The sequence below is a fragment of the Spinacia oleracea genome, chromosome 3, assembly GCF_020520425.1.
Source record: "Spinacia oleracea cultivar Varoflay chromosome 3, BTI_SOV_V1, whole genome shotgun sequence".
Classification (NCBI taxonomy): Eukaryota; Viridiplantae; Streptophyta; class Magnoliopsida; order Caryophyllales; family Amaranthaceae; genus Spinacia; species Spinacia oleracea.
Window position 1 is genome coordinate 95292087 of NC_079489.1, and position 10775 is coordinate 95302861.

The following is a 10775-nucleotide window of genomic DNA, read 5'->3' on the forward strand; positions in this document are numbered from 1 at the left end:
AGGGTACAAGAAATAGGAAAACGAGGAACAATGAAAGGAATTTACGATTCCGTTTCTACCTATAAGTTTATGTTTAAAGAGAAGTGACCTAGCAATCAAACTTCCTTGGTATCATATACCGCTTGAGGTTCTTACTTTGGTAATAACTCAAACAATGGAAGCTAGGATACACTAATGACCTACAAGTGGGAAATGAAGCATGGCAATGCTACATTAATTGTAGGGTCATCTAAGTTTGTTTTAAGTCCTTTCAAAGGCTAGAACTTAATGGCTATTTTGTTCCATAATCAGCATACCTAAATTTCTGCTTCAAACACAGAAAGACTCACATTCAAAGAAAAACAAAAACAATGTTTGTTTGTTTATTTGAATGAAATGGTCAATTACAGGTTGAGTCAATATGCTTGATTAAAACAAACAACTCTTTAAAGAACTTTACTAGGTTCAAATCAACCCCTTGATTTGAGTTCCACAAATCTTTGGCATTGTTGCTTAGACCATATCAACAAGTTAACATTCATAAGCTCTATTTTGATGGACTTCTGAAAGTTGATTGATTTCTAGATCATTTTAAGACAACTAGTCTTACTTGTTGAAAGTAACAAAAGATATGAACTATTGTTAGAACGCCTAGACAATGGAGTTCAAAGCTAAAGAAAGATTTTATGACTTTATTATTTCACATGGATTTGAGTGAATATAGGTTTATTTACTCAAATGTGATATAAGTTGAATCTGTTTGGCTAGTTCAAAGATTCAGAAGTATAAAATCCACTTGGCAAGAAATCATAAAGATCTAGGTTAGATCATGTTGATGATTACTTGAGACCAAATATGATCATCAATGATTGTGTGTTGTAATTTCACAATCTAGCTCCATAAGATATGGCATATCTAAGTTGGAATGATCGAAGTCGATTAGTACTTGATTCAATCAATGATGGATCATAAAGACTTTTCCTATAATTTCTAAAACAAAATGCTCAAATACCACCAAACTAAACCAAATTCGTCAAAACTATTGAAAAGTAATTTCAGAATATCTTTTCATAATATATCTAAAGAGTTCTTAAACTCAGTGGGAGCTTAGTGTTTGTTATTCAACAAACTAAGGTGCAAGTATAGATATATGTTTCATTGTGATTTATTTAAATGAGACACAAGGGTATTGTTTCTACCACGAATTTTTGAGAACATAATGTTTGTTTGCTCGAAATAATGTCCTTTTGGAGATTCGTTTCCAAAATGACAAGTGGGAGAAAATAGACCTCGAAAGTCTTCGAGGCGAACAACAAACATAAACGGACATTCCGGAGGCTTTTCGAAGTGCTTCAGAAAATCCGAACTTATTCTTTAAGGACTTTAGAAGTGGCTTTAAAGAATAGATATCTCTTAGAAGACTTTACAAGTGCTTCAAGGAGAACAAAATATTCAAAGGACTTTCAAGTGGCCATTGATATTCTATTGTTTGATGTTCTATACCCAAGTAGGCATAGAATTCAAGTCACTGAAACTATGAGATTCTTCTATTAGATAGTAAAGAAACATAGAGATCAGGTCAATGAAACTATGAGATTCTTCTATTAAATAGTGAAGAAACCTACAACTTGCAGTCAAACTATTATCATGTAGATTAATGAGTTTGTGACTTGTAAGAAAGCTATGACGAAACCTAGATTCCCTAAAATGGTTAGAGGCCATATATAGACTCAAATGTTTTAAATGGTTAGAGGCCATAAAACATACTCAATATTTTGATGACAAAATTGAAATTTTGTTGATTTGCAAGAATGGGTTCACACCTATTGGTTGCAAGTTTGTTTTAAGGATAAAAACCATCAAACATGGAATTGTGTTCACACACAAAGCTAGATTAGTTGCTAAAGGTTACAAGCAAATTCATGGTGTAAATTGTGTTGAAACCTCATGCATAATCGTAATGCTCAAGTCTATAATTCAAGCAATGATTGCATATTGGTACATATAGCAATTGGATGACAAAACGTATTCCTCAATCAAATGTTGGAATAAACTATGTACATGGTATGTCATAGGATTTGTGGATCCAAATAAATGCTTGAAAGAGAAAGCTAGCTTATAAAATCTAAGTACAGATTTAAGCAAGCAATTGGGAATTGGAACTGTATTTTAGTGAAACTAATAAGTATTTTAGTTTCATAAAATATACATGATTCTTATAGATATATAAGAAGTTTAGTGGGAGTACTTAAAACTTAATTGGTCCTATGTGTATCACACACATATCTCTCTATTGTGAAATAACATTCAAATGCTAATGACTTAGATTTGAAATTATTCATCAATAATGGACCATGGCGAAACTTAGTACATACTGGGTATTAAGATCTATTTACAAAGATCTTATGATATTATTTTGGATTAAGTAATGGCATTTACTAAATCAAACACGAAAGTCTCCATTGGAGATATTCGACCCATGTGAATAAATCTAAGTAAAGGATGTTTGAACTATGTATAAGCATTTACTAAGTTAACATCAAAGAATCTAATGAGATTCTTCACCTATATTATATGTCAAAGAATTTAGCTGGATTCAGTATCTACTGAAATTGAATGAGCTAAAGTTACATGAATAGAATTCAATTAGGAATTATTCTACAAAAGAATTTATCATGTATGATATAATATGAGGATCGCCAAAAACGTATCGTATGGCTTTAGGCATAACGAACATATACCAATCTCTATTGATCTAAGTGAAGATCAACTAGATTGAGATCAAAAATACTTATGGTACTTGAAAAGGTACATAGGAATAGTTCTTGATTCAAGGAAATAAAGATATGCTAAATATTGATGCTACACGCATAAACACTGGCAAAGGATCAAGCAAGACCCTTTGGAGTTAACCATTGATAAGGACGAGCTATAGAGCATCGTGTTTTGAAAATGGCAACATGGGTTGGAGACCATGAGTTGTTGCGTGGGAAATTAAAATAATAATTTCTATGTTCCAAGATATAGTTGGAGAATCTTCCACATATCTATGAACTGCCTGGATAGGTAAATCCAAACAAAGCATCACTAGCAACCTATACAGTTGAAGTAAAAGTAATTATTGCCTAAGAAGCAATAAAACAGGGTTGTTTAAAGTTCTTCAGTGAACTTGGGTAGATCACCTATCTGCTGGCTTGATGGTTCTTCATTAAAAAAATGCGTAGAACCACTCTTGAAGCAAGAAAAACGTCTGCTAACTTGATGGTTCTTCATTGCAAAATGAGTAAAACCACCATCGAAGTAAGAAAGACTAGATCACATAATAAACAAACTCGAAAAGATGTTATCATCATATCTCGAAGAACATTCGATGAAAAGGATATTAAGATTGGCAAAGCATGATAACTAAACCTATGCAACAAGTGAGAAGCAACACTCACGTTGTAGCACTGGAAATCAAGCATAGCTTTGAATTCCATGAATTGTTTTAAAAGATGGGTTAGAGGCCCATGGTTGTAAAACATTGGGGTTGAACATTTATCATATATGAAATGTGTTTTCATATTCCATTTAATCTTGGTTTAGTATTAAATGATGAGTCCCTTCAATTTGACAATATATTCAAGATAGACTGTCAGGACCAGTCCTGTGACTAAGAAATGTCTATCAAGTGAACTTGAATGTCAAAGGTTGAAAATGGTCCCTAATCGGAGTTTTCTATAAAATTGGACGCATAGAAAACGTTAGACGATTAGAATGCAAGATGACTAGTAGTTCTGTTTCTTGAACTATGTGGACATGGCAATGTCATAATCATTTGCATAGATACTTACTTTGGGAAGACTAGTATCGGACAAGACCTATGAAACTTTACTGTAAGAGATGAAAATCTTTCATAAGTAAATTTCATTAAATTATTAGACACTAAATCCTCAATACCGGAGTGATTTGAGATTACTTGTTTGAGAACTGGTTGCTTTGACGTTGACCAACCGTCGCACCGTAAAAGGAGGCTATAAAGGCAACGCTCAGGTAATCACCTATCAAACGAAGTCTAATCTCAAGATCGCAAGATTGGGATTGTCCTCCCATAAATCGGGATGAGATGCTTAAAAGTTGTACAAGGCCACTCGGAGAGCTAGAAACTGTGAAATGCATGGCCGTGCTCGGATGAATCATAGGCTATGATTATCTGTTTATTTGATCAGTTGAACTCTGAAACCGAGGAACACCTCTGGACATAATAAGGATGACAACTCTTACCTTATGTTCAAGAGCAAGCATCGAGCGACAAAGGAATTAGGAAATGCACACTTGTCCCTAAGGACAAGTGGGAGACTGAAGGAAATAATGCCCTTGGTCCAAGTATGCATTCTATGTTAAGTCTAATAAATGCGGTTCAGTATTAATTAACAAGTTAATAATTCAGTAAGATCAAGTGAGCTGAATGCCTAGCTAGAGGCCGCTTCAGTTCAAGTGGAATTAATGATATTAATCCACAGCTTACTCTTGACTGAACCCGTAGGGTCACACAAATAGTACGTAAACGGATCAAGTATTTAATGGCATTAAATACTCCATCTATGAATATTCGGAATCGACGGATCTTGGTTTCAGTGGGAGCTAAGATCGTCACAGGCAAGAAATGAATACTCCGGAAACGATGATATTGCCGGAAACGGAAATATGGATCGTATCGGAAATATAAATATTATCCAAGTCGTAGATGTTGCCGGAAACGGAAACATGGTACGTATCGGAAAATATTATCGGAAATGGAAATATTGCCAGAATCGGAAATATTGCCGGAAACGGAAATATTGTCAGAATCGGAAATATTACCGGAATCGGAAAATAATTCCGGAAACGGAAATATTAAATATTTGTTCGAAACGGAAATTAATTCCGGAATCGGAAATGTTAAATATTGTTCGTATCGGAAATGAATTCCGGAATCGGAAATTTAATCGGAAGCGTATCGTACGAATAAGCATCGGACGAGGCCTGCCGGACGAGGCCCAGCACGAAGCCAGGCCATTGCCCAGCAAGCCAAGCGCGCCGCACAAACAGCCACGCCAGGCCCAGCGCAAGGCCAGGCCCAGCAGGCTGCGCAGCGCGCACAGCGCGCACAACACGCGCAGCGCGCAGCGCGCGCGGGCGCTGTGTGGGCTGCTGCTCGCGCGCACGCATGGGGCCCATCGTGGCAGCCATGCGTGTGTGTGCAAGTGTTTGTGTTCGTGCACGTTTCCTAAAACATGCAGAGTTCGGTTAATGATTAAATTCCTAATTCTATTTGATAAATTAATTAAAATTAGAGTTCTTGTAGGATTCTAGGTTTAATTAATTTGTATCTGAATAGGATTCCAATTCCCTTTCCATAACCCTATAAATATGTGGCCTGGGTTCACAATTTATAACGAGTTTTAAAAAGTATTCAAAGTGAGTTTTTGAGAGAAAATTCAGCCACACATCTTGCTCAAAAGTGCCGAAAATAATAGTACCTTAAGGGCGATTCTAGTTGGTCAATCTTAAGGCGGATCCGGACGTGCTGTGGACTATCTACGGAGGGACGACACTTGGAGTCCTAAAGACTTGTTCTTGTTCGGTTCGGGCGCAGCTAGGGAAGGCACGCAACAAAGAGTATGCATCTAAACTATGCTAAATGATTATGTGTAAATAATATGTTTTCCTGGCTTTATGGTTTTTCCGCATGATTTATGAATGGTCATATGTATCATAACCTAACAGATTGACTTTCACAAAACAAGTCCATCGCCCGAGGATGCGCCACTCCAAGACTACTCAACAGCACCCGTAGCCATTTAAACTCTGTCGTTGCGGCTGCCATAGAACGGTTCGGCCTCCGTGGAAGAACGCGAAATGGTGCGTTGCTTCTTTGTCTTCCAAGAGATAGGAGAATGGCCAAGAAAGATCAACCAACAGGTTATCGAATTCCTCGTTAAAGGACAACTGGTCCAATCAGAATCACACCAACCTGTCAACTGTAGATCACAATCTGCACGAAGGAGGATTCCTTGTCCCGGACACCCTTTCAAGTAACGAATTGTACGTAGCACTGCGTCCCAATGTTCTTGGCGAGGACTTTGCATGAATTGTGCTAGAATATGAACCGTATATGCCAAATCATGACGAGTGAAGGAAAAATAGATGAGACGACCCAATAGACGGCGGTACATTTCAGGATCATCAATGAGAGCACCCTTTGCCAATGCCAAATTATGATTCTATTCAATCGGGAAGGTTGCCGGCCAGGACCTTAGAAGATCGGCTTCTGCGATAATATCAAGAGTGTAATTACGTTGACACAGAAAAATTCCCTCGGGACTGCGAGCCACTTCAATGCCAAGAAAGTACTTCAAGACCCCGAGATCCTTCATATGAAAGCATTCGCCCAAATATTTCTTAAAAGTAGAAATTGCGGAAGAATCTTTCCCAGAAATAATCAAATCATCTACGTACACTAGGACACTTAGCTGAATGTGTCCCTACGTCAACGCGAAAAGAGAGTAGTCAGAGTAGGACTGGGAAAAACCATACCGCTTCAAGGAAGCAACTAACTTAGCAAACTAACACCTGGTGGCTTGACAGAGACCATATAGTGATTTTTTCAATCGACAGACCATACCCGGTTTTCCCCTGTGAAAACCCTGGGGCGGCTTCATATATACTTCCTCGTCGAGGTCACCATGAAGGAATGCGTTGTGAATGTCCATTTGATGGAGTTCCCAATTTTTCGCAGCCGCAATAGCCAAGAAAGCCTGAACTATGACCATTTTTGCAACAGGAGCAAATGTCTCATTATAGTCAATTGCCGAAAATAACAAGACAGGCCTTAAGTCGTTCTATCTTGCCATTCGCATGAAACTTAATCTTGTAGACCCACTTGCAACCCAAAGCCTTCTTTCCGGGAGGTAACTCCTCCATGACCCATGTTTCATTATCTTCCAATGCACCAATTTCTTTCTGCATTGCCTCTCTCCATCTGGTATCCTTCATGGCCTCATTAAAAATACGTGGCTCAAGTCCTGCAATTACAGCTGCAAGAAATACACGGTGTATAATAGAAAAAATTTCACAATTCACAAAGTGTGCTATGGGATAAGGAGTACCTAGGGAGCTAGGAGGCGTAGGTGAACTTTGTGATGGACCCGGATCCTTTACAGTATGTGCGACACAGTCTTTCATCCAACCCTGTGGGCGCCTCTCCATTGAACCACGTTCTAAACCAAGAGGGACACTCGTTGAGCTGCTGCCCGAGAGATGTTCGGTAGCTTGTTGTTGGCCTAGCGTTACAGTACTGTTTATCTGCTGTTGTTCTGGCTCAGCACTGCTAGCCGGCTGTTGTGTACCAGCTGTAGTGCTCGCCTGGGTCTGACTAGAAGCTGCGTGGCTAGCCTGCTGCTCGGTGTGCAGCGATGTGCAGGCCGGCTGTATGGGCAGCGTGCAAGAGGGCGTGGGCACCTCTGTGGGAGATGCAGCAGCAGCAACATCAGATGCATCATCGACGACCACATTATCATCAGCAATATTGACGTCCAAAACATGCTCCAAATCGTCCAAGAAATCCAAATTAACAGCCACAGTGTCATTAGGTGCTACAGTAACCCCTACATTGTCGTTAGAGACCCCATTATTCAATCTTGTCGCATAAACAAATGGGAATTCATTTTCAAGGAATTGGACGTCATGTGACACAAATAATTCACCCGTCTCAAGATCATATAGCTTCCACCTCTTCTTTCCATGTGGGTATCCCACAAACACACATTTCCAACTACGAGATGCAAACTTATCCCCCTTAGCTTTTTGGTTATGAGCAAAGCACAATGAGCCAAAGACTTTCAATTCATTATAATTCGGTACCGTACCAAAGTGAATTTCATATGGTGTCTTGTTTTGCGAAAAGCGAGATGGAGTGCGATTAATCAAATGCACCGCACCAAGAACACATTCACCCCAAAAACTGAGTGGCAGATTACCTTGAAACATCAATGCACGCCCCACATTTAATATATATTGATGTTTACGTTCAACACAACCATTTTGTTGCGGTGTACCAACACAAGAAGTTTGAAATATGATTCCATGTTCATTAAAGTATGGGAGCATAAATTTAAATTCAGTGCCATTATTGCTTCTCACCAATTTGATAGACACCTCAAATTGACATTGAATCATAGCAAAGAAAGAACAGAATGCAGAATAAACCTCTATTTTGGAATTCAATAAATAAACCCAAGCACCTCTCGAAAAATCATCAACCAAAGTCAAAAAATATTGTGCACCACAACTAGAAGGAGTTTTATATGCTCCACACAAATCACAATGTATTAATTCAAAAATCCGACTAGCTCTACTATCACTACCTGGAAAACTTGCCCGTGATTGTTTTGCTTGAGGAAAAACTTCACGCGCTTTATTCAATGATTTACTACTAGAACTAGAACTGATAGTAGGAACTAACTTGACAACTCTGTCCGACGGATGCCCCACTCGCCTATGCCATAATTCAAATTCGGAAATTGCCGGAGTTGTTACCGCACATACTGTAGGGATTTGCCGGAAGTAGTAGAGTCCATCAGACCGTTTGGCGGGTCCAATCAGGCTCCTCGAATGGTCCTGTATAGCACACAATTTATTAGTGAAACGAACAAAACAATGTGAATTATTGATCATTTGAGACACCGATATTAAATTGCAACGTAATTCAGGCACAAATAAAAAAATTTCAAGGGATAATTTATCAGTCAAAATAACATGGCCTGCCGACAAAGCAGTGGCCTATCTTCCATCAAGAAGACCAACGTTACAAAGAGTAATTGGCATGATGTTAGTCAAGCAAGTCTAATCTCCAGTGACATGTCGAGATGCACCGGTGTCAATAATCCAAGATGAAGAGAAATACTCACCATTCATTTTATCTTGCTTGTTTTGATTAACTGTATTTAAGAGAACTTGGATATGTTCAGGTTTGAGGTCGTCGAGCGACACCCTTGCATTGTTAGAATTTTGTGCACTGCTACTGCTTCCCAGACCCTGCGGACTATTACCACTACTCTGCGCCCCTATGTTTTTGTTCATAATGGTGCTGCTGCCTATAGTATTAGCCCGCGCTGAGCTGTTGGCAGGTTGCCTGCTCTTATCATCGGCAGGGGTAGCAGATGCCCGAGACCCTGAGCCACCTTTTCCGGTACGATGTTGTTCCAACCACCAATCCGGGTACCCATTTAATTTGAAACAGGTAGAGGTATCGTGCCCCGTTCTATGACAGTGCGAGCAAGATAATTTAGACTTATCTCTCCAACAATCATTGTTTCCCTTCCATCGATCAGTAGGAACAACAAAGGCATGTGCCTCGGCAGGATCCTTCACAGCTTTCCCTGCTGCTTTGCCACGCGATTCCTCTTCCTGGAGCAGCACCTCTAGAGCCTCTTCGAGAGAAGCAAGTGGTTTTTGAGACAATAGGTTTGTACGTACAATGGCATAAAGATCGTCATCCAAGCCTATCAAAAATCGGTGAAATTTTTCTTCTACCTTATCCTATTCATACCTCCCAGCAACATCACAAGTGCATAGCCCACATTTACAACCATGAGGAGGCTTTAATTGAGCAAGATCATCATAAAAGCCAATAAGCAGATTTTAGTAATCTTCAACGGACGCTCCCTTGGTCTGTTTGCAGTTGGTTATTTTCGCCCGTATGTGTTGCAGGTGAGGCCCTGTTGAAACAAATAACTATTTCTCTAAATAATCCCACAAAGGCTTGGACTCGACCATATATGGGATCGTTGTGGCAAGTTTTAGAACCATAGTTTTGAGAAGCCATGCCACAATCATGGAATTATTAGTGTCCCGGTCAAGCAATTTAGAGTCTTTCGTCTGTTTGGTGATTGTTCCATCAACGAAACCAAACTTCCGGCGCGATTTTAAGGATAAATTGATCGCCCTAAATCACGCCAAATAGTTATCTTTACCCTTAAGGGCCACGTGAGTAATCAAATTGCTCGGTTGGTCGCCAAAGTAAAGGTTGTTAGGTTATGATTCATATGACAAAACATAAATCATGCGGAAAAACCATAAAGCCAGGAAAGCATATTATTTACACATAATCATTTAGCATATACACTTTGTTGCGTGCCCTCCCTAGCTGCGCCCGAACCGAACAAGAACAAGTCTTTAGGACTCCAAGTGTCGTCCCTCCGTAGATAGTCCACAGCACGTCCGGATCCGCCTTAAGCTTGACCAACTAGAATCGCCCTTAAGGTACATAGAATTTTCGGCTATTGTAGGCAATTATATGACTGAATTTTTGCTCTCAAAAATCACTTTGAATACTTGAATCGTGTATACAAATAATGACCCTAGGCCCTTATTTATAGAGGTATGGAAAAGGAATTGTAATCCTACTAGGATGTGGATTTGTTAATTAGAACTTTATTAGGACTCTAAATAACAAAGCAAATCTAATAGGATTAGGATTTTAATCTTCGCACGAATCCTAATAGGATTAGGATTTCCCGCACACGCATCGTACAAGCCGTGCACCCGCGCAGGCTTTACGGCCCACGACAAGCGCACAGCCCATGTGCGGTGCTGCGCGCGCGCGCGCCCTTGGCTGTGCCTGGTCGAGGCGTGCGTTGCTGCGTGCGGCTCGCTGGGCGATGGCCTGGCTTCGTGCTGGGCCTTCGTCTAGCGGGCCTCGTCTGATGCTAATTCGTACAATACGCTTCCGATTAAATTCCCGATTCCGGAATTCATTTCCGATACGAACAACA